The following is a 24,033-nucleotide window of genomic DNA, read 5'->3' as shown; positions in this document are numbered from 1 at the left end:
CAACACATCTTCTATAATACAAATGGTAAACGCTATCTTCTGGAACAATAATCACCAATCGTCTCATCCAACAAGCAATTCACCCAAAAACGATACCAGCAATACTTTCCCAATAGATTATTAGTGTGTACACATAAAAGAAGCAAAGTTAACAGCCCAAACTGATGCATCACTAGATGGAATCTAGCATTATTCAACTGTCAAGAAATTTCGTATGATCCCTACAACATAACCCAACATGCAGGACAAAAATATCAACATGGCAAACAAACAAAAAGAGGGCAACAAATAAAACTAGTATTTATTTACACTTTTCTTTTAATTCTAAATACAATCTCAGCAACATAGAGTTGCTGCTAATTGCATTACACATTAGCCAATGGAAAAGAAGGCGGAAGCAAGATAGAATGATCTCCCCGTACTCTCCAAAATCCATATAAAAAAAACACAAATAAATATATCACACATAAAAACTAACATAAACAAATAAACAGAATGCACATATAAACGAGAACACTTGTATTGGGGTCCGCACGATAGACATCATAGACAAATAACTGTTTGATGTTCCAACTGCGGGTGCTCAATCAGTGAATTGCAATATATCCTCCCATACGTTCACTGCAACGAATAAAGAACAAAGAACCATATCACCAAGAATCGATATTAAAAAGAGATGTGTATTTGCAATTCAATCTATGTTGCATCAAAACTTATTTGGTTTAACCAAGATGGTCCAACCTACTCTTGGAATTCAAAGCACTGCTATTAACCTTAGACTAAGAATCTAATTTAAACAAGATGCATACAATTATCCAAGTATAAGATTGAAAATGCAAAAATGTAAGACATCACATCTTAAAATATGATATCAACAATATGTGTCTCACAAAATAGATAAGACCATCATTTTAAGGAAATGCAGATATTAGTAGGTGAGTGCTTTTAATGACGCAAATCACCAAGAAAAGTACTGAGCACAGTCCACAAAAGGGAAAAAAATAACCGCAGTCAATCAATTGCAGCCACCAAACACCAGAAAGCAAACAGCTAGCAGAAGCTCCACCAGTTAGAAAAAATGGATAATAAGATAACAAGAACAAATATATATATATATATATACACGCACACACAATCAGAAAACTCATCAGCTGAGATGGCGTAATTACAGTGATGGCAAAACCCAGAATGGAAGTCGATTGTCCAAGAGTTAAGTTCAGTCTGAAAAGGAAATGCATCCTTAATTTTTTTTTTGGTTTGTGTGCGTGTGGGAGGGGGGAAGAATTTGCTTCCTTACAAAAAGGAGGAAGATAATACAAAACATAAGATACCAAGGTTTAGAGTGTATCCATAAAACACAAAACAATTTGGTTCAGAAAGAAGATGGAAAGGAAAGAACAAATAGCTTGTAAGCAGCCGCAACATCCTGTATCGTTAACAATCTAACAGAAGCAGAAAGACAGAAAAGAAAGTACCAACAACAGCTATATATCCTAACAGAAACTTACAAGCAGAAGTGCTATAACAACAGCAGCTATATATCATTCGCACGAGACTTATAAAAATTAAAGGGTAAAAGATATCATTCGCATCAGGCTTATAAAAATTAAAGAGCAAAAGATTGATCATTTCCTGCAATCTAACCACACTTAGCTATTCCAAACGACCGTGCTAAAAATCCACCTTAAGGTCAGGTCCAAGCAAAGCGACTACAAACAAGCAAAGTGTCGGTAAACACCAAAGAGAGTTTTAAAGCAAAAATAAAGAAAATAGAACAAAAAGCAAAAACAAAGAATTAGTTTTTGGCAGGATATAGTCCAATAACAGAAGTAAGAAGTCCAGCCACGCAAAATAACAGAAGTAAGAAGTCCAGCCACGCAGAAGGCTCTTTTAACTTTCACCAAGTCCATCTTCAAGTAATAGATTGCAAACAAGTAAAAAAGTAACAACCAACCAGCAAAAGGAACTCATTCACACATGCTACAAAACAAAAACTAAGAATAAAAGAATGTTGCAGAGACGGGATTTGAAATCGTGACCTCAAGGTAATGAGCCTTGCAAGCAACCGAACTGCTCTCTGCCCTACACTGAAGAGAAGTGAGAACTAATAGACAAACAAGGATTTAATGCACCCCTCCACTATATATCTGTACAAATAGAATAGCCCATTTAAAGAGAACAGTAATTCTAATCCTCACCTAATATTTCAAGTAAGATGGATCCATCAACTTTTAGAACAAAAGGCAGAAAAGGTGAGAGAGATGAAGAAAGATTTAAACAGAGCAGTAAAAAATGAGTATAAGGGGAAATAATACAAAAGATACTGTTACACAACTTTCAAAATGTAAATAAGCACTAACCAAGATCAATCAAATGCAGCCTGCCACAAGGACCCAACTGCACTTTGACATTTACTTTAGTCTTTATTAAGATCCTGCAAAAAATCCCCCCACTGTTATTATTCAAAATCAAGTTCACCTAAATTTGTTAGTAACAAATATAAAAATCATTGACAAGGAAGATAATACAAAACACAAAACACCCTCGTGAAAGAGAAGTGTAAGTGAAGAACCGAGGGGAAAAAAGAAAAAGAAAGAAAGCACAAAGCAGAGGAGAGCCTTTGCAAGAAGCCCTTGAAAGCACAACCATTCAAAAGTACTGTACCACAGCAAGGCCTTCAGCAGAAAATCTACAAAGCAGAAAATCCATAAAATTTGTACCTCAGAAATTAGAGATAGAGCGTAATTACTTCCAAGAAATCAAAAGAGAAGGGGAAAAAAAAAGTTTTCAAGGTTCACATGTCCAGCTGGACAACAGGCACTCTAAAAGAGTTTTAACAATGATCCAACTATTACTCGTACGAGTGTTCAGATCACGTAATGTGAACAACTGGCATAACCTACAAGAAACAAAACTGCAGATGCACCTATCAAGGACCATTCTACACTTTGCAAGATATAGCTGCGGAGAACAAAATATTAACTTTTTAGAAGCCAACCAAAATATCAGTCTAGCTACTAGATACTATGTAAATATTTTCCACCCGTCACAAAAACTGGAAACTACAAAACCTAAAAGCCAATACCTTCTCTACATAGGAGTCCAGGCATGAAACCAGCAAACAATAAAAACTCATTCACATGCTGAAACAAAAAATTAAAAATTAAAAATTAAAAAATATAAAATAAAATAAAATAAAATAAAATAAAATAATACTGCAGAGACGGGATTTGAACCCATGACCTCAAGGTTATAAGCCTTGCCAGCTACCAAACTTCTCTGCCCCGCGCTGAAGACTAGAACTGAGTACACTATTATATACAAACAAGGATTTAATGTGCCCCTCCACTATATCCGTATAACTAGAATTAACCAATTTATAAATGAATTGTAAAGGAATTCTCTAATCCTCACCTAATATTTCAAGTAAGAAAGCTCTACGAATTTTCAGAACAAATGATAGAAAAGAGAGAGAGAAATGAAGATTAAAAACTAAACACAGCAGTACAAAAAAGGGAAGATGGTGAAATAATACCAAATATACTGCTACAACTTTCAAAACGTAAATAAGCAAAAAACCAAGACAAATCAAATGCTGCCTACCACAAGGTCTCGACTGTACTATGACATTTCCCGAACCCTTGTGGCCTTCTTGAGATCATACATAAAAACACGCAACTACTATAATACAGGCAATTACGTAGGTCCGACAAGTTCGATTGATTGAAGACTACAAGAAGCCTAAAAGAACCTATCCACATGCAATCAATACATTCTGAGTTTGAACTAAATATTACCTGAAACCAATTCATCGGTCGATCATTCAATCAAAGCTCTCTGAATGGATCAAAGCATAAATTCCAAGCTTTCGAAAAAAAATCTAAAAAATAAAAGTTTAGAATCAAAACCAGTGTAGGAGCCAAACAAATATTAAAGGTCAAACTAAGGTATTTAATGAAGTCCATTTACCGGCAAATATCCACCATGATCTTCTTAGTTTCTCTGTCTGCCATCACTTCAAAAAAATGCCCATAAACTAGGATATGCCAATGACTTAATATCCTAACACAAACTTAATATAAGATTGATCATTTTCTGCAGTCTAACCAGGTAAAGGTTCTCTTAGCTCTTCCAAAAGACCATTCTCAAAATCCACTACAAACAAGAAAAATAACAAGCGTCTGCAATCAACAAAAATAGAGGTCAAGCAAAATCCAAGAAGATAGAACAAAAAACAAATACAGATAATTAGATACTCTTCTGTTTTCAACTAATCACAGGATGTACAGTCCAATAACAAGTAAAAAGCCCAGCCACAAAAAAGTTTCTTTTACTTTTGCTAAGTACATCTTCAAGTGACTGCAAAATGCAAAAAGCAAAAAAAATTAAAAAAGTAACAAGCAACCAGCAAAAGAAACTCATTCACACATCCTGGGATTAAAAAAAAAATGCTGCGGAGACTGGATTTGAACCCAAAACTGAGAACTAATAGACAAACAAGGATTTAATGCACCCCTCCACTATATCTGTGCATACATATAGAATAACCCATTTATAGTGAATTGCAAAGGAATTCTAATCCTCACCTAATATTTCAAGTAAGAAAGATACATGAATTTTAAGAACAGGTAGTGAAATAATTACCAAATATACTCTGTTACACAACTTTCAAAATGCAAATTAGAACAAACCAAGACAAATTGAAATGCTGCCTAACACAAGATCCAGACTGCACTATGACATTTACCGAACACTACTGGCCTTCATTGAGATCCTACATGAACCCATGCCATCAAAGTTAGGAGCCTTGCGAGCTACCAAACTAAGTCTACCCCACGCTGAAGACAAGAACTGAGAAAAAATAGACAAACAAAATATACTGTGCTCCTCCACTGTATCTGCACAAATAGACTAAGCCATTTATAATGAATTCTAAAAGGAAAAGTAATCCTCACCTAATATTCCAAGTAAGAAAGATCCATGAATTTTAAGAACAAATGGTGGAAAGGAGAAATATATATGAAGGAAGAATAAACACAGCGATAAAAATTGGGAAGATGGTGAAATAAAATCAAATATACTGTGAAAAAACTTTCAAAACATGAATAAACACGAACCAACACAAATCAAATGCTGCCTCCCACAAGGTCCCGACTGCACTATGACATTTCCCAAACACCCTTCATTGGGATCCTACATAAAAACACGCCACTACTATAATACAGGCACCGAATGCATAGGTCCAACAAGTTCGATTGATCAAAGACAATAAAAAGTCTAGAAGGAATTCAACCTATCCACCATGCAATCGATGCATTCTCACTTTGAACTAAATATTTACCTGAAACCAATTCAATCGATTGATCATTCGATCAAAAATCTCTGGATCGATCAGCTCATAACTTCCAAGCTTTCAAAAAAATCTAAAACTTAAAGTTTAGAATCGAAACAGTTTAGGAGCCAAACCAAGATCAAAGGTCAAACTAAGGTATTTACTAAAGTCCATTTACCTGTACCTAATTCTGCGATTGATGATACAACTATTCCACCATGATCTTCTCAATTTTTTGTCTGCCATGTCTTCAAAAAAATGACAATAAAAAACTCAAGGATCTTTGATATATCAACTCAGGTTTTGGGTAATACGATATGCCAATGACTCGATATCCTAATTCTTACAACGAAGAATATCCCATGCAGTCTAACCAGGTAAAGGTTCTCTTAGCTTTTTTCCAAAAGTCCGTTCGCAAAATCAACTACAAACAAGCAAAATAACAAGAGTTTGTAAACACCAAAGAGAAAGGTCAAACAGAATCCAAGAAGAAGAAAACACAAAAACAGAGAATTAACAAGAAGTCCAGCCACACAAAAGGCTCTTTAACTTTCACCAAGTCCACCTTAGCAAAAAAGTAACGAGCAACCAGCAAAAAAAAAACCCAAGAATAAAATAATGCTGCGGAGAAGGGATTTGAACCCATGACGTCAAGGTTAGGAAACTTGCGAGCTACCAAACTTCTCTGCCACAGGCTGAAGACAAGAACTGAGTAGATAAGACAAACAAGGATTTAATATGCTCCACCATTATATCTGCACAAATAGAATAACCCATTTAAAATAAATTGTAAACGAGTAGCAATCCTCATCTTATATTTCAAGTAAGAAAGATCAATGAATTTTCAGAACAAATGGTGGAAAAAAGAAATATAAATTAAGGACGAATAAACAGAGCAGTAAAAATTGGGTAGATATTTCACCAAATATACTGTTACACAACTTTCAAAACATAAATAAGCACAAACCAAGACGAATCGAATGCTGCCTACCACAAGGTCCCAACTGCACTATGACGTTTCCAAACACTACAGGCCTTCATTGAGATCCTACTTAAGAACACGCCACTACAATTATACCGGCACCGATACATAGATCTAACAAGAAGTCAAAAAGGAATTCAACCTATCCACCATGCAATCGATGCATTCTGACTTTGAACTACATATTACCTAAAACCAATTCAATCAGTTAATCATTCGATCAAAGCTCTCTGGATCGATCAACGATTAAAAAATTACAAGCCTTCCGAAAAAAAATATAAAACTTAAAAGTTTAGAATCAATAACAGTTTAGGAGCCAAAACAAGATCAAAGGTCAAACTAAGGTAGGTATATTTACTAAAGCCCATTTACTTGTACCAAATTGTCCGATTGAGGATGCAAATATTCCACCTTGATCTTCTCAATATTTTGTCTGCCATGTCTTCAAAAAAATGTCCATAAACAACTCAACGACTTTAACACATAACATCGATCATTTCCTGCAGTCTAACCAAGTAAAGGTTCTCTTAGCCTTTCAAAAAGACCGCTCTCAAAATCAAACAAGCGAAAAACCAGAGAGAGGACCGCTCTCAAAATCAAACAAGCGAAAAACCAGAGAGAGGTCAAGCAAAATCCAAGAACAAAAAAATAAAACAGAGAATCAGATGCTCTCTTCCATTTTCTACTAATCACAATATGTATAGACCAATAACAAGTAAAAAGTCCGGCCACACAAAAGGCACTTTAGCTTTCGCCAAATCCATCTTCAAGCAACTGCAAACAAACAAAAAAGCAAAAAAGTAACGAGCAACCAGCAAAAAAAACTTATTCACACATGTTAAAAAAAATAAAAATAAAAACCCAAGAATAAAAATAATGCTACGGAGACGGGATTTGAAACCATGACGTCAGGGTTAGGAGACATGCGAACTACCAATAGTGGTAAAAATAGAATAACCAACTTATAATAAATTATAAAGGAATAGTAATCCTCACCTAAAATTCCAAATAAGAAAGATCCATGAATTTTCAGAACAAATGGTGGAAAATAGAAATATAGATGAAGGAAGAATAAACAATAGTGGTAAAAATTGGGAAGATGGTAAAACAATAACAAATATACTGTTACACAACTTTCAAAACATAAATAAGCACAAACCAAGACGAATCGAATGCTGCCAACAACAAGGTCCCACTGAGATCCTACATAAAACAACCACAATACTATCATTAAGGCACCAAATACGTAGGTCTGACAAGTACGATTGATCGAAGCATACTGGAAGTCTCACAGGCATTCAATCTATCGACCTACGTATTCAGTGAAATAATAACAAATATACTGTTACACAACTCTCAAAACGTAAAACTAATGTATTTACTAAACGAGATTAAAGTTCAAACTAAGGTATTTACTAAAGTCCATTTACCTGATACCTAATCATGCGATCGAGAATTTAAATATTCCACCATGATCTTCTCAATTTTTTGCCTACATGGCTTCAAAAAAATGTCCATAAACAACTCAAGGCACTAAGATACATTACAACTCGGGTTTTGGGTACAAACTCACAGAAACATCGATCATTTACTGCAGTCTAACCAGGTAAGGGTTCCCTAACCTCTTCCAAATGACCGCTCTCAAAATAAACTATAAACAAGCAAAATAACAAGTGTTGGAAAACACCAAAGAGAGACGTCAACCAAAGTTCAAGAACGAAAAATGAAAACAGAGAGAATTAGATACTCTCTCCTGTTTTCAACTAATTACAGGATTACAGTCCAACAACAAGAAAAAAGTCCAGCCACCCACTAGGCTCTTTAACTTTCACCGAGTCCATCTTCAAGTGACTGCAAACAAGCAAAAAAAGTAACGAGCAACCAGCAAAACAAACTTATTCACATGTTAAAAAAAATATATCCAAGAATAAAAATAATGCTGCGGAGACGGAATTTGAACCCATTACGTCAAGGTCAGGAGCCTTGCGATCTACCAACCCATGCTGAAGACAGGAACTGAGAACAAATACACAAATAACGAATTAATATGCCCCTCCACTATATCGGTACAAATAAAATAACCCAATTCTAATGAATTGTAAAGGAATAGTAATCCTCTCCTAATATTCCAAGTAAGAAAGATCCATGAATTTTCAGAACAAATGGTGGAAAAGACAAGTATAGATGAAGGAAGAATAAACACAGCGATAAAAATTGGGATGATGGTGAAATAATACCAAATATAAGCACAAACCAACACAAATAACGAATTAATATGCCCCTCCACTATATCGGTACAAATAAAATAACCCAATTCTAATGAATTGTAAAGGAATAGTAATCCTCTCCTAATATTCCAAGTAAGAAAGATCCATGAATTTTCAGAACAAATGGTGGAAAAGACAAGTATAGATGAAGGAAGAATAAACACAGCGATAAAAATTGGGATGATGGTGAAATAATACCAAATATAAGCACAAACCAAGACGAATCGAATGCTGCCCACCACAAGTGACTGCAAACAAGCAAGAAAGTAAAGAACAACCAACAAAAGACACTTAAATCACATGTGCTAAAAAAAAAAAAATACCAAGAATAAATTAAAATGTTGCAGATACAGGATTTGAACCCATGATGTCAAGGTTAGGAGCCTTGCGAGCTACTAAACTGCTCTGCCACACGCTGAAGACGAGAACTGTGAACTAATAGACAAACAAGGATTTAATATGCTCGTCCACTATATCTGCACAAATAGAATAATCCATTTATAATGAATTGTACAGGAATAGTAATCCCCACTTAATATTCCAAGTAAAAAAGATCTATGAATTTTCAAAACAAATGGTGGAAAAGAGAAATATAGACGAAGGAATAATAATAAACAGAGTGGTAAAAATTGGGAAGATGGTGAAATAATTCAAAATATACACTTAAAAAACTTTCAAAGCGTAAATAAGCACAAACCAAGATGAATCGAATTCTGCCTACCACAAGGTCCCGACTGCACTATGACATTTCCTGAACACTACTGGCCTTCATTGAGATCCTACATAAAAACACGCCACTACTGTTATACAGGCACCAGATACGTAGGTCCAACAAGTTCAAATGATTGAAGACTACAAGAAGTCTACAAGGAAATCACCCTATCCACCATGCAATCGACGAATTCTGACTTTGACCTAAATATCATCTGAAACCAATTCAATCGGTTGATCATTCAATCAAAGCTCTCTGGATCAAACAACACATAACTTCCAAGCTTTCAAAAATAATCGAAATCTAAAACTTAAAGTTTAGGACCAAAATAGTTTAAGAGCCGAACCAAGATCGAAGGTCAACTAAGGTTTTTACTGAAGGCCATTTACCTGATACATAATTGTGCGACAAAGAATGCAAATATTCCACCATCATGATCTCAATTTTTTGTCTGCCATGTCTTCACAAAAAATGTCCATAAACAACTCAAGGCACTTTGATACATTACAACTCAAGTTTTGGGTAAGATATGCAAATGACTCAATATCCTAGAACAAACTTACAGAAACATCGATCATTTCCAGCAGTCAAACCAGGTAAAGGTTCTCTTAGCTCTTCCAATAGACCGCTATCAAAATCAACTACAAATAAAGCAAAAAACAACTAGTGTTTGTTAACACCAAAGAGAGTCGAACTAAAAGAAAAAAAAAAAAAAAAAAAAAAAAATAGAACAAAAAACAAAAACAGAGAATTCGATACCATCTTCTGTTTTCAACTAATCACAGGATGTACAGTCCAAAGACAAGGAAGAAGTCTAGCTGGCAAAAGGCTATTTAACTTTCACCAAGCCAATCTTCAAGTGACAGCAAACAAGCAAAAAGGTTAACAAGCAAAAAAGTAACGGACAACCAGCATAACAAACTTAAAAGGAATAAAAAGAAAGCTGCGGAGACGGGATTTGAACCCATGGCATCAAGGTTAGGAGCCTTGTGAGCTACCAAACTGCTCTGCCACACGCTGAAGACAAGAACTGAGAACTAATAGACAAACAAGGATTTAATATGCTCCCCCACTATATCTGAACAATTAGAATAAGAAGCCATTTGTAATGAATTGTAAAGGAATAACAATCCTCACCTAATATTCAATGTAAGAAAGATCAATGCATTTTCAGAACAAATGGTGGAAAAGAGAAATATAGATGAAGGAAGAATAAACACAGCGGTAAAAGTTGGGATGATGATGAAATAAAAACAAATATAAGCACAATCCAAGACGAATCGAATGCTACCTACCACAAGGTCCCGATTGCACTATGACATTTCCCGAACCCTTCTTTGAGATTCTACATATTAACACGCAAATACTATTATACAGGCACCGAATACGTAGGTTTGACAAGTACGATTGATCAAAGACTACAAGAAGTCTAAAAGGAATTCACCCTATCCACCATGCAATCGACGCATTCTGACTTTGACCTAAATATCAACAGAAACCAATTCAATCGGGTTGATCATTCCATCAAAGCTCTCTGGATCGAACAACACACAACTTCCAAGCTTTCAAAAATAATATAAATCTAAAACTTAAAAGTTTAGGACCAAAATAGTTTAAGAGCCACACCAAGATCAAAGGTCAAACTAAGGTTTTTACTGAAGTCCATTTACCTGATACATAATTGTGCGATTGAGAATGCAAATATTCCACCATTATGATCTCAATTTTTTGTCTGCCATGTCTTCAAAAAAATGTCCATAAACAACTCAACTCTCTTTGATACATTACAACTCAGGTTTTGGGTAAGATATGCAAATGACTCAATATCCTAAAAAAAACTTACAGAAACATCGATCATTTCCCGCAGTCTAACCAGGTAAAGATTCTCTTAGCTCTTCCAATAGACCACTCTCAAAATCAACTACAAATAAAGCAAAATAACAAGCATTTGTAAGCACCAAAGAGAGAGGTCAGGCAAAAAAAACAAACATAGAATTCGATACCATCTTCTGTTTTCAACTAATCACAGGATGTACAGTCCAAAGGCAAAGAAGAAGTCTAGCTCGCAAAAGGCTCTTTAACTTTCACCAAGCCAATCTTCAAGTGACAGCAAACAAGCAAAAAGGCAACGGAGAACCAGCATAACAAACTTATTCACACATGTTAAAAAAACACACAAAGAATAAAAAGAAAGCTGTGGATACAGGATTTGAACCCATGATGTCAAGGTTGGGAGCCTTGTGAGCTACCAAACAGCTCTGCCACACGCTGAAGACAAGAACTGAGAACTAATAGATAAACAAGGATTTAATATGCTCCCCCACTATATCTGAACAAATAGAATAAGAAGCCATTTGTAATGAATTGTAAAGGAATAGCAATCCTCACCTTATATTCAGTGTAAGAAAGATCAATGTATTTTCAGAACAAATTGTGGAAAAGAGAAATATAGATGAAGGAAGAATAAACACAGCGGTAAAAATTGGGATGATGATGAAATAATACCAAATACAAGGACAATCCAAGACGAATCGAAATCTACCTACCACAAGGTACCAATTGCACCATGACATTTCCCGGCCTTCTATGAGATTCTACATAAAAAGACGCCAATACTATTATACAGGCACCGAATACGTAGGTTTGACTAGTACGATTGATCCGAAGCCTAAGAGAAGTCTAAAAGGAATTCACCCTCCTATCCACCGTGCAATCAACACATTCTAACTTTGACCAAAATATCAACAGAAACAAATTCAATCTGTTGATCATTCGATCAAAGCTCTGGATCGAACAACACATAACTTCCAAGCTTTCGAAAATAATATAAATCTAAAACTTAAGTTTAAGACCAAAATAGTTTAAGAGCCAAACCAATATCAAAGGTCAAACTAAGGCTTTTACTGAAGTCCATTTACCTGATACATAATTGTGCGATTGAGAATGCAAATATTCCACCATTATGATCTCAATTTTTTGTCTGCCATGTCTTCAAAAAAAATGTCCATAAACAACTCAAAGCACTTTGATACATTACAACTCAGGTTTTGAGTAAGGTATGCAAATGACTTAATATGCTAAAACAAACTTACAGAAACATCGATCATTTCCTGCAGTCTAACCAGGTAAAGGTTCTCTTAAGCTCTTCCAATAGACCGCTGTCAAAATTAACTACAAATAAAGCAAAATAACAAGCATTTATAAACACCAAAGAGAGAGGTCAAGCGAAAAAAAAAAAAAAAGAACAAAAAACAAAAACAAAGAATTAGATACTATTTTCTGTTTTCAACTAATCACAGGATGGACAGTCCAAAGACAAGGAAGAAGTCTAGCCACACAAAAGACTCTTTTAACTTTCACCAAGCCAAACTTCAAGTGACTGCAAACAAACAAAAAAGTAACGGAAAACCAGCATAACAAACTTATTCACACACGTTAAAAATAAATAAAAAATAAAAAACCAAGAATAAAAATAAAGCTGCGGAGACGGGATTTGAACCCATGACGTCAAGGTTAGGAGCCTTGTGAGCTACCAAACTGCTCTGCCCCACGCTGAAGACAAGAACCGAGAACTAATTGACAAACAAGGATTTAATATGCTCCCCCACTATATCAAATAGCAATCCTCACCTAATATTCAGTGTAAGAAAGATCCATGAATTTTAAGAACAAATGGTGGAAAAGAGAAATATAGATGAAGGAAGAATAAACACAGCGGCAAAAATTGGGATGATGGTGAAATAATACAAAATATAAGCACAAATAGATTAACCCATTTATAATGAATTGTAAGGGAATAGTAATCCTCACCTAATATTTCAAGCAAGAAAGATCCTCAAATTTTCTGAACAAATAGTGGAAAAGAGAAATATAGATGAAGGAAGAATAACATGGCGGTAAAAATTGGGAAGAAGGTAAAATAATACCAAATATACTGTTACACAACTTTCAAAACCTAAATAAGCACAAACCATGACGAATCGAATGCTGCCTACCACAAGGTCCAGACTGCACTATGACACATATCGAGCATTACTGGCATTCATTGAGATCCTACATAAAAACACCCACTACTATTATACAGGTACCTAATACGTAGGTCTGATAAGCACGATTGATCGAAGCTTACCAGAAGTCACGCAGGCATTCCATCTATCAACCATGCAATCAATGAATTCTAACTCTGAACTAAATATTACCTGAAACCAATTGAATCTGTTAATCATTCGATCAAAGCTATCTTTTTCATTTGAAGCATAATTTGCAAGCTATCAAAAAAAAATTCTATAAGTTTTGAATCAAAACAGTTTATGAGCCAAACCAAGATCAAAGGTCAAACTAAGTTATTTACTTAAGTCCATTTACCTGATACCTAATTGTGCGATTGAGGATGCAAATATTCCACAATGATCTTCTCCTTTTTTGTCCGTCATATCTTCAAAAAAAATGTCCATAAACTCAAGGCACTTTGATACATTACAACTCAGGTTTTGGGTAAGATATGCCAATGACTCAATATCGTAGTACAAACTTACAGAAACATTTGATCATTTCCTGCAGTTTAACCAGGCAAAGTTTCTCTTACCTTTTCCAAAAGACCACTCTCAAAATCAACTAAAAACAACCAAAATAACAAGTGTCCGTAAACACCAAAACGAGAGGCCAAGCAAAATCCAAGCCGACAGAACAAATAACAAAAACAGAGAATTAGATACTCTTTTGATTTCAACTAATCACAGGATGTACATTCCAAGAACATGTAAGAAGTCCAGCCACAAAAAAGGTTCTTTAGCTTTCACTATGTCCATATTCAAGTGACTGCAAGCAAACAGAAAAGTAACGAGCAACAAGCAAAAGAAACGCATTCATATATGGTAAAAAAAAAATATTAAAAAACCAAGCATAAAAATTATGCATCGGAGACCGGATTTGAACCCATGACCTCAAGGTTATGAGCCTTGCGAGCTACCAAACTGCTCTGCCCCGCGTTAAAGACGAACTGAGAACTAAAAGATAAAAAAGGATTTAATGCACCTCTCCACTATATCTGTACAAATAGAATAACCCATTTATAATGAATTGCAAAGGAATTCTAATCCTCACCTATATTTCAAGTAAGAAAGATCCGCAAATTTCCTGAACAAATGGCGGATGGAAAATAGAAATATTGATGAAGGAAGATTAAACACAGCAGTAAAAATTGGAAAGATGGTGAAATAATACCAAATATACTACACAACTATCTAAACGTAAATTAGTACAAACCAAGACCAATCGAATGCCTGCCAGCCACAAGCTCTCTGGATCAATCAAAGAATAATTTCCAAGCTTTTGAAAAAAATCTAAAACTTAAAAAGTTTAGAATCAAAACAGTTTATGAGCCAAACAAAGATCAAAGGTCAAACTAAGGTATTAACTAAAGTCCATTTACCTGATACCTAATTGTGCGATTGAGGATGCAAATATTCCACATAATCATATCATTTTTTGTCTGCCATTTCTTCAAAAAATGTCCGTAAACAACTCGAGGCACTTTAATAAATTAAAACTCGGGTATTGGGTAAGATATGCCAATGACTCAATATTCGAATACAAACTTACAGAAACATTGATCATTTCCTGCAGTCTAACCAAAAGGTTCTCTCAGCTCTTCCAAAAGACCACTCTCAAAATCAACTATAAACAAGCAAAATAACAAGTGTCTGTAAAAACACCAAAAAGAGAGGTCATGCAAAATCAAAGAACTAAAAACAAAAACAGAGAATGAGATACTCTTCTGTTTTCAACTAATCACAGATGTACAGTCCAATAACAAGTAAGAAGTCCAGCCATGTAAAAGGTTCTGTAACGTTCACGAAGTCCATCTTCAAGTGACTGCAAACAAGCAAAAAAGAACGAGCAACCAGCAAAAGAAACTCATTCATACATGCTAAAACGTAAATATATGATACCCTAAATTTGCGAGTAGCAGATATAAAAATCATTGGTAAGGAAGATAATACAAAAAAAAAGAAGAGAGAATTGGAAGTGAAGTGTAAGGTAGGTAATATAAAAACACAAGATACCAAGGTTTTGCGTACATCCATCAACACTGAATAATTTTGCTTAGAAAGAAGCTGGAAAGGAAAGAACATATAGCTTGTAGGTGGAGAAAGAGTCAAATAATAAACCTCTCTAATGTGTTCCTACATCCTGTATCGTTACAATCTACAAAGACACAAAAGAAATTACCAAATTAGAAACAATTCAGTATATGCATGTTTCTGCAGTAACCTAAAACCACAGTTGAACATAAAGCTGAAAACGAAATGCAACATAAGAGAATCTCAAAACACCGATGACGAAAAAGCTGATCTGATTAAAAAAAAAAAAAAAACTCACATGGCCCAACTCAACAAAGGTTTTCCCAAAATAGCACAAATGTAAGCCAGAGGTAACAAGTAAACAGTTGCTGCAGCAGGTTGCAGGTAGCTGCTGCATCTCACCATATCAAAAGCAGAGGGATCTCTACGTATCAGAAGGGATCAACTGATGTCCAATCAGTCTCATCCAAGGAGAAGCACTGCATTCCTGAACAGCATCTTTAGTTAATCCTAAAGAGAGCTCAAAGTTGACAGTTAAAACCTAATGCATCATTACTAACAGTATATAGAATTATTGAACCATCCAGAACTGTCCTGGAACCCCTACAAGATGTAGTTACAAGCAACAGTAATAGCTATATCCAAAAAAGAATATATGTTCACAAACAACTCCAGGCACTTTGACACATTGCAATTCAGGTTTTGGGTAAAATATGCCACTCACTCAATATCCTAACACAAACTATCAAGCAGAAGGTTCTATAACAACAACAGCTATATATCATTCTCGCCATGCTTATAACAATTAAAGAGCAAAAGATTGATCATTTCCTGCAGTACAACCAGGTAGAGATTCTCTTAGCTCTTCCAAAAGACCGTACTTGAAATCATTCTTAAGGTCAGATCGAAGAAAAGCGACTACAAACAAGTAAAATAGCAAGTGTATGTAAGCACCAAAAAGATAGTTCCAGCAAAAATCAAGAAGAACAAAAAACTAAAACTGCAAATTAGATTCTCTCTTTTATTCTCAACTAATCGCAGGATACATTCCAACAAAACAAGTAAGAAGTCCAGCTATTTAAAAGGCTCTTTAACTTTCACCAAGTCCATCTTCAAGTAATAGACTGCAAACAAGCAAAAAAGTATTGACCAACCAGCAAAAGGAACTCATTCACACTGGCGAAAAAACAAAAACCAAGCATAAAAAGAATTTTGCCGATACAGGATTTGAAACCGTGACCTCAAGGTTATGAGCCTTGCGAGCTACCAAACTGCTGTGTCCTGCACTGAAGAGAAACTGAGAACTAATAGACAAACGAGGATTTAATCAATGATGGGATTTGAGTGCCTCTTATGTATTTTTGTGCATTGTATTTTGTGTGGCAAGCAACTGCGTGCATGTGTGTCCCGTGGGAGGAGGAGGATGAGGGCCCGGGGGAGTCCATCGATGAAAAATATTTGATAAATGTTTACAGAATTAGGAGTTCAAGTTTTTCTCATATAGCCAATGTTCTTAATGTATCTCTCTTTGGAGACAAAAGTACACCAAAGAACTAGAAGTAGAAGACTAGGTAAAGGAAAAGTTATTGTGATGTTAGTCATGGAGTTAAATTCAATAGCTGACTTATGATGCTACTATTCGCTGCAGCTATGTTATTCTAGAAGTTACAAAAAATAGAAAACAAGGTCGAAATATGTTCAATGTACTATTGTTGAAACAAATTTTAAGAAATCGAGTTAATACAGTCAACTTACTTGCAGAGAACAATTGGTATTTAATCCAATTAAAATCTTGCGAAATGGAGGAAAGAGGGTTCTAAATCATAAAGGATCTCGGGATGCGGAGGAATTCTTGCTAATTTGAAGAAACAGAATCTATGTTGACAATTCATGATTGGTGTTTATGCTTTTTTATTGTCCTTGTGTCTATTAAAATCGCATTTTCTAGTTGTTTCCTGGAGTTACCACATCTCAAGAATCTAAGAATCTAAGATGAAAATCAGCTCTGAAATTCTATTGCAACTTCAGAAAACTCTTTTTTTGATGGGCTGTGTAGGGAGAATTGGGTGTTAATATTGAGCTTTTATTGATTATTTCGGAATACATAGACTGATGGACTTTCATCCAGTGCAAATAAGTCAATTTGCAGATAAGTAGGTAATTTAATCAGCAACGCACAACCTACAAAAACCTAGGAACGAAGGATTTAAAAAAGGTGACTTCGTGTAAGATTAAAGACATATAATCACTTGATAAAATTAGGGGGGGTGCCTCCTAGGTATTTGCATGCATTGCATTTTGTGTGTTGTTCTGAGATCATCCAAAATAAGTATCTTTCCAACAAATCCCTACTTGTATGGTCCTAACCCTAATTGTATGGTGAATTAGGTTGCTAGAAATTAAATATATAAGTGGAGTGTGAAACAGATAGAGAGTATCTATGGATTATCAATCATATATTTAATTCAACAAAAAGTTCCAAACCAGTAAAGAACAAAATCTTGAGAAAAACACAGAAAATCTTCGTCTAAAAAGTAAACACCACCCAATCACCAATAAATCATTCACCACGAGAGAATTCCAATATGGCATGTTATTTTCTTCCAAATAAAAGAGAAACAGTTTTTTCTGAAACTTCAAATTAATATTGTAGGAATTCCCATGAATGTAAAATAATGGATAATCATACCTCGAAATTTTTAAAGATCAAATTATTTGTAATTATAATAATTAAATATTTAATTCAACAAAAAAGTTTCAAACCAGCGAAGAACATAGTTCGGAGAAAAACACAAAAAAAATCTGTGTCTTGCTTAAGACCTCATTCAACACAGCAGAATTCCAAGAAATATGGCATCAAAACATTGATATAACCATGCAATCGTAAAAGCTGCAAATTATTTTCTACCGAAACAAATAAACCTAATATCTCTATAAGAACTCACAAAAGAGGATCGATTCGACCAGAAACCCAAGACCTAAACGAGTCGCTAATGGCAATCTGACGTTTCCGACAGAATTTATAGAGAGCGATGGTGGTTTTCAAGGGCTAGGATTAAGCGGTGGATTTTAATCTAACGATGACAAATTTCCCTATATAATATTGGAGTATACAATACGCGTTTATTATAGGCGGTGGAAAATAAACCACGTGTAATATATAAATTATAAGTATTCCTTAATACAGTATATTACTCCGTATATATATTTATATATATATATATGTGAACAGGTCTACGCGCCATCACCGTTTGACCGTTTGTCGACATCCCCGTTTGACCATTTGTCGACATCCCCGTTTGACCATTTGTCGATAACCGTGTTCCAGGCTTCCAGCCTTAATCAAAAGTAAAGTGAATAATAATAATAATAATATCCTCTCTCCCGTTGGATAAAGTGAATAATAATAATATTAATAATAATAATAATGTTATAAATAAATACTTAAAAATAAAAAATATTAATTTCAGATTTTAAGAGTATATATTAAGGGCATTTTAAAGTTTATATAATTAAAATTTAAAAAAAAAATAGATTGTGTATATGTATTACTAGTATTAGGGGGCAATTTGTACATATTTTTAAATATTATAAATTTATATATAAATTCTAAATAGGACGAGTGTTTTTTGTGTTTTTTTATTTTTTATTTTTTTGTTTTTTTTTTTTGCACTGTACCCCTCTTCAGTTATTTCTCTTCACAGGCATTTCCAAAAACAATAAATAAATAAATATATATATATATATATTTTTATTATATTTTTAGAATTAAACAAAAGGATTTTTTTAATTTAGGTGTTTAATCCTTCAAGAAACAGATATAGAATAATAGAAAACAATTGTTTATGCGTCTGTCATTTTTCGCTCTATGGTATATTTTCCAAATATAAAATAAATTTAATATTAGAAAACCCTTTAAAATTTTGCAAAATTTAAGAAATACACCCTTATAAATATCAATTCTGAAATACAATTTTAATTTGTTACCCATCTCTCAACTTCAGTCCATCCTATTTTTTTTTTTGGAGGTCGACTAAAATTTGTCAAATACATCCCCGTCTATGTTCCCATCTCAATACCTTCACATAACATCCATTTTGAAAATAATCTTGGAAAATATTATCCAAAACAGTGAGTTGATCGTGTGCATCAATTTCATTTTTTTTATTTTTTCTATTTTCATTTTCTTCAAGTTGCCACGGGTTTAACATTTTGATTTATGAGTCAATAATCAGAATTAAATAATCCAAATAAGGATGTAAATTTAACCCGTAACCAAAACCCAAAAGTTGAGTGAGAAACAAATTCACCCATTTTTTCAATGTAAAAAATTTATCAAAAGAATGAATGTCTAAACTCTTGTAAAATATTATCCGCAAGGGAGAAATAGCAAAATCCAAGGGACAAAACAAATAGTGACTAAATTCTAAGAGCTAGTCATGATTCATATAACTGGGTTTGTAAACAGATAGGATTAGGACGGGCAGGAAAAATCCAGGAGGGGGAGGGGTTGAAAGTGAATTTAGTGTAATTTTTTTGTAATTTTAAGAGGGAAAAAGTGAAAATAAGAAAATTTAATGAAAAGTGAAAATTTAGTGGGGGCAACCAATGTGCCTCCCGTCCCTGCGGAAGGGATCAGGTCTGAACCGGTCCGAATTGATAAGAAATATTCAATTAAGTCCGATTCAATAATCATTATTTTATGATTTAATTCAAAAAATGATTTTTTGTTAATCAAATTTTTGATCCGATGAATCAAATCCGAAAAGTATATAACCTTTTGTAAAAAATTTTAATCTCAATAGAGATTAGCAAACAATGACAACAATGATTAAGGAGAGATAGAGAGAAGCCGTTGAAAAAATAAAATATAGTAGAAAAGTAAGTTTTAAAATTTTTATTAAAGAAAAAAAAATGAAGAGAGCCAAAATTGAGAGGGAAGAAGAAGAAGAATGATAGAAAACATTTTAATAATAGGGTAAAGTACAATAACACCCTCTGAAGTTTGGCATAAGGTTTATCATATACAAGTTTAGATTTTTTTTTGACAATGACATCCCCTTGTCAAAAATTGGATCCAAACAACCTGTTAAAAATGTAAAGAGTCAAGATTGCCCTTTAATTTTTTATTGATTTAAATTGTAAAATACCAAGACTCCTTAATTACACTTTTACCCCTAGAATACATTCATTACACCTTACCACACTCTCTAATATAAATATATATATTATATATATTATACGTATACTGTAAACCCCAAACACCATACCACAACGGAAAAAGAACCACCACCACCACTACAAAACAACAACCACTACCAAACCCACGGCCTCTGAAACCCTAACCCTAACAAACCCACCACTAAATCCATTACTACCGTTGCCACCATCACCACCAAGAAATCCATCGCCGTTGACCCCTCAAACATGGCTGCTGCATCAACGTTGTTGTCAAAGATGAAAGGCTCATCTCTCTGATGACCACGCAATTATCTAGATCTTTCTCGAGTTTGGGTGCGAAGGTGGTTGGATTGATTGATGGAGGCGAAGACAGATTTAATGGCAAGGAATCGTGTTATAAAGACGTCAAGAAAAAGCCTTAGAGTCTTTACACAGTTGAAAATAGAGATCCCAGCAAAAAAAATCAACGACTGGATAGGCACCTTCGACATCGCCGAAGAGGCGGCGCGTGTTTACGACTCCCCAGCCCTTTCGAATTCATCGTCTCTGCCGACAACAAAACAACCGCTGCCCAAACCGCAGGTCTGCATCCATCAACATAAGCGCACAGAGCCCTAGCCAAAGCAACACCGTCGAGTCCTTGGGCTTTGCACCATCGTTGATCTTCCTCCATCGTCACTTGACCTTAACTTGGCGCATAGGGATGGCAATTTTTACTGCATATTCCGCCCCTTTAATAATAGATATAGGAACAATATTTATATCGTTGGGGCGAGCATGGATGCAAAATTCTGACTCGTCGCGAGTCATGGGGCGAAGACGAATTCTGATAAATACCTAGCCCGCCCCGGCTTATATACAATCCTTTTTTATAATATATATATACCCATATTAGTATAACTTACAACCTTAAAGTGATAAACACCCTTATACTTGCCATATCGTTCTCTTATCTGAGTAGTCAAGACTAAACAAAACTTATCTCTCTAACCTCTCATGTTCTCCATAACCAAACTCCCTTACAACTAAATCTTTTTTGGTGAGTGATTTAATTTTGTAACCAAATATAGAATACGTCGACTTCAAGTTTACAATCCTTCTGTGTAAACGATCTGCAATCCACCACCACTGCTGGAGGTCGACGGTAGAGCTAAAATTTGGAATAGGTAAAGGGTTTGTTTATCATGGCTTGGGTTTCTGGTTTGGTTATGCCTTGTGTGGCTTTCTATTGGTTTTCTCTTTGCTGTCTTTGGCTGTGTTTTTTTTTTTTTTTTTGTCATGGTTATGGATTTTTTTTTTTTTTTAGAGGTGGCCCTTCTATGTTTGTAATATGTTTTCTCCTTATTGTTTGTGTTTTGATTTAGTATATATAAGTGAAAATTCATTCACTACAAGCTTTATCCTTCTCCAATTTGGGTAAGTGTAATACCCCTATATTTTTGAGGAATTATTAAATTAAATTAATTGCTTTTAATTGATTTATTTATTTTAAATTAATTTATTTATCTCCTTAGTTGTTAATTTGTTTATTTGATTTATTAGTATAATGATTATGTGTGTATGTGTTTAATAGTTAGTTGGTTCATTGGCGTGTTGACTTTGTTTGTATGGAATGACTTGGTTGTTATGATTATGTTTGTGTATGTGCTACGTGTATTTAGTTGTTTAATTATTTTATTTATTTATTTATTTAAGTTTAATGGACTGTGTTTTGAATGTTTGAACCATAGGATTTGGTCTTGGGTTATAGAAAAAGGCTTTAAAAGATTTGCGATGGTTTAAGGCCATGGATGTATGATTGATGAGTACTGAAAAGTGCGTATTTAAATACCTTAAGCTTAGATATTCTAGGACCTTTATCTATCTTATTTTTCCGTCTTAGACTAATTTCGTGTTATTGTCCTTTTTAGGTGTTTATCCCCAAAACAAGCTAATTCAGTTAAATAAGAGCATTAAAGAATCAATTTTGAGATGAATGGAAGAAATGAGCAAAGTGGAAGCAAGTGGAAGAAAATTGAAGCAAAGTGTGGAAAGTCAGTAAGTTCGATCGATCTCAACATTCCTTCGATCGATCATAAAGTGATCGATCTAGGCTTCATCAAGATGGATCCAAACTTTTGTCCTTATCCAAAGATCTCACCATCTTCGATCGATCGAAAAATTTCGATCTTATCCACACCTACCACCCCACCTAACACTTTTGTCCTTTTCCCAAAAATATCCCAAAATATCTCAGAGATTTATCTTTATTCAAAAAGGCGCCGCCAAAGATGATCGATCTCTGCAGCATTCGATGGATCTAACCTAAGTTCAATCGATCTCACCTCAGTTCGATCAATTGAACCTCCTCAAGTCCGAATTAAATCAAATTCCAAGTCATTAAAAGTTGTCTTATGGTGCAATCATTGGAGGAGCCCTTGTGCATGAATCCAGACCATTGGGTGTGACACTTGAGCCTCATATATAAAGATTTGAGCTACTTTTTACACATAGCTTTTTACATATATGCTCACATATTAGATACATTCTTAGAGAGGAAGAAATGAGGGGAGAAGAGGTTGAAGACACACTCTTGGGAGTTCTTCCATTTCCATCAAGAAGGAGGTCATTCCTACCAAGGAGATAGCCTTTGAGGGTTGGATGACTACTTTAATAAGTGGCTAAACATTTTCTTGGGGCTAGAGTTAGCCCTAAGCATGCCTTCTAGACTCTAATGCTTTGTATTTTGAGGGGATTTGAGTTGTAATCTTGTCTTGACACTTATTTTATATATGAATCTTGTTTATTCAATGATTTGTGTGGTTTAATACTTCCAATTGATCATTTCATTCTATCCATATGTCTATATATTCTAAAATAGATGTTCATGTGTTTATCTCTAGTTTTTGTGTTATTGATGCATGTTTATGTGTGTTGATGCTATGGATCTAGAGATTGTCAAGGCATAATGCTTAATAGAATACTATTGTGGTTTATTTGATGATTCATACTTATGTCTTGATGGATTGTGCCTCTCACTTAGTTTATTTAGTTTAATTTTCATGCCCTTAGCTTAGTTGTAGTGTAGTTGCCTTAGTTGTTAAATGGGAGGACAATCCATGCTTGTTGTTTGATGTTCCATGCTTATGAATACAAGTAGTATTATTCTCTAACCATGTGATGTGTTTAGATTGTGAGCTTAAGGGAAGGATTAATGGTTTAGTTTGATGTATTGTGCTATTCACTAGGTTGCTTAGACAATATATGCTTAATTGGTCATCCATGCTTGTTGAAACAATTAATCACACACTCTCAAATTGCAACACATGTTTCCCTCTCATTAATTATACATTGAATGTTTAGAATGGTGATGTTTAGTGGTGACCTCTAGACTCCAAGACCTCACTCTCTTGTTTTCTCTAAATTTCATTTAAATTGCTTATTTTACATTGAATTTGTTTAGTTTAGTTTGTAGTTTAATTAACCAACAAACCCAC

The 24,033-nt window shown here is 34.5% G+C and overlaps 1 long non-coding RNA gene across 11 annotated transcripts; it reads right to left on the bottom strand.

The window, feature by feature from the left end:
- Positions 1-279: 279 nt before the first annotated feature.
- LOC132286272 (uncharacterized) lies at positions 280-18,368 on the bottom strand. Of its 11 annotated transcripts, XR_009472738.1 has the most exons (10): positions 15,675-18,368; positions 13,659-15,500; positions 13,423-13,492; positions 9,857-13,346; positions 9,683-9,753; positions 9,460-9,507; positions 9,279-9,360; positions 3,970-9,057; positions 3,798-3,880; positions 280-621 (listed from the first exon to the last, which is right to left on the bottom strand). It is a non-coding gene; the product is annotated as an uncharacterized LOC132286272 (long non-coding RNA). The 11 variants fall into 11 exon arrangements; XR_009472737.1 differs by having other exon boundaries at positions 3,970-8,165; positions 8,282-8,330; positions 8,780-9,057; positions 9,279-13,346; XR_009472734.1 differs by having other exon boundaries at positions 3,970-8,330; positions 8,780-8,829; positions 8,933-9,057; positions 9,279-13,346.
- Positions 18,369-24,033: the final 5,665 nt, after the last annotated feature.

The sequence above is a fragment of the Cornus florida genome, unplaced genomic scaffold, assembly GCF_030987335.1.
Source record: "Cornus florida cultivar Cherokee Brave unplaced genomic scaffold, ASM3098733v1 CherokeeBrave_3.0.0_Hap2_Chr11, whole genome shotgun sequence".
In the NCBI taxonomy this organism is placed as follows: Eukaryota; Viridiplantae; Streptophyta; class Magnoliopsida; order Cornales; family Cornaceae; genus Cornus; species Cornus florida.
This window is presented reverse-complemented; position numbering and strand designations above follow the sequence as displayed.